The following is a 2,204-nucleotide window of genomic DNA, read 5'->3' on the forward strand; positions in this document are numbered from 1 at the left end:
CACCTTTAAGTAGACAATAATATAGTTTAATTTAGCAATGATAAAGAAGTAGGTATAGTTACTGGTTAAAACGCTAATTACAGTAGCAGCCGTTCAAAATGGCCCTTCCCAGTTTAACGGCAGCCAACTTCCAGCCACTGGAGTGAAACCCTCCTTCTCCTGAGCGTACATATTTTTTTACTCTGACTCCACTCTTTTACTGAATTACAGGGTCTGACCAGGAGAAGATGCTTCTGTTTAGATCTTAATGTCCAAAAATCATGAAAGAAAGAATATTTATTTAAAAAAGGAAAGGAGCAGCCAAGGGCCAGTCAAAGAAAGAGGGGGTATTTCGAATGGCTACTACTGTAGATGTTGATGGAAAATGTTGAATGACAAGCACTAGTTTACCAAGACAATATGAGAAAAACATAAAAACTGATATATATCGTCTCAATTCAGTATTTATTCCTGGTAACTGAAACACTCAGATGTCTTCAGCTGAGTTTCAGATGGACATCTTCAGGACACTCTGGAAATGAGACGTTTGTTTTGCAGAAAATGCATCTAAAAGGCGTCTGGCTTTAAAGTCCACTTAAAAAACAACAGGAAGGTTTTTATTTTTCCAGAGTGAAGGAGTGGGAGGATAAAAGGGTCGATGCGACACCTCAGTGGCTGTTATGAAACATCCCAGTAGCATAAGATTCGCTCTCCTCTGCTGTAGTGCAGACACAGCGGTTATTAAACTGCACCGCTCTCCTTCCAAGATACCCACTGTCTTCTCTAAGCAATACTCATAAAAATGTTCCCCCACATGCCATCTGGATGATCCTCCCATCTGATGCGTTCCACATTAGCCTGAGCCAAAACATTTCAGGCTGTCTGACACTGGTGAGAATCAAAGTGCAATAATCTTTCATCTCATAGTTTATAGCTTCACCATCGTCTCTGTGATTCAGAGCCCAGAATCATTCAAACATCCTCTACGATACAAAGCCATATTATTTCTATTCACAGCCTTAAATTCTCATCAGAATGATTTCCATTTCTGAATATGTTTTGTTTATGCTGCAGATATAAACTACTGGCAGGAGATGTTTTGGTTTGGAAGGTGTTGCTGTTAAGAACGAGTGTATGAATCTGTTTTCCTCCCGTTTTACCCAGGGATAGTCTGTGTTTCTGCTTCCAACTGTCTGTAGATCCTGTTAACTGCTGAAAAGGACATTCATCCGTTTACATTTAAGCAAAATAAGGTTTCCTTGTTAAACCCTGTTTTATTCACTGGATCAGCATCACCAAATGTTTGCATCACAGCGTTTTTAGCTGAGCTCTGAGCAGCGGCAGCATGTTTGCATTGCTTTTATTTATTGCTCCTGTTTTGGACCCTTGAAGACTTATTTTCTGTCAGGGGAGTTAAACAATGTAACTTTCTTTTGGGTCATTGAGGTTTAGATTTTGTCTATATTTGCAGGTTATTTGACAAACTGTTCCGTTGTTGAGTAAATGCACAATTTGGTGTACTGTTATTCTATTTCAGCTGTCAATAAAATAGTTTCACTCCACGACTTTTTGCTGTGTTTGCTGTTAAATGTAGATGAGGTCAAACTGCAAAACGGAGCATGTTTTCTCTTTAGGTAAAGTGTCTCTCTTTCTCTGTTGTTACGCACACTCAGAGCAGCAGCGTGACAGGAAGCCATGTTGCTTTAAAGGCTGAGCTGAATGAACACTTGCAGACGGACAAACTGACTGTATGTTCAGGAGCAGGCGTGAACTGCGCACATAAAACACAGAAAGATGAATCCACAAAGTGAAATTGGACAAAACAGCAGCCAGCCCTGTAATGGAGCAAAGGTAATATTGAGATATCAGTCATTTCCTGCTCAGAGAATTGGAGATGCTTTAACTAGGATGCTCCTCTGCCTCAGTCTATCATCTTCTACTTCATCAGTGTTTCATTTCCTTCTAGCCTGCTGTGCTTTGTTTAAAAAAAGAAACATTTCTCCGACATAAGGGAAGAGGGAATCAGAATTCATTATTTTACAAGTAAATGGATACTTTTTTTTTTTTTTTATATATCTAAACATATTATTTTAACTCAAAACTCGAAAGTTCAGGACAACTTCTGCGTCATCCTGCTTCATAAGCTAAATTCCAGCATCGATTTTAGTTTTCTCATTTTCTAATTTTGTTGTTCTTTGAACAGGGTGTTCCAAAAAAAAAAAAAA

This window comes from Cyprinodon variegatus, unplaced genomic scaffold, assembly GCF_000732505.1.
Source record: "Cyprinodon variegatus isolate N-32 unplaced genomic scaffold, C_variegatus-1.0 Scaffold1017, whole genome shotgun sequence".
In the NCBI taxonomy this organism is placed as follows: Eukaryota; Metazoa; Chordata; class Actinopteri; order Cyprinodontiformes; family Cyprinodontidae; genus Cyprinodon; species Cyprinodon variegatus.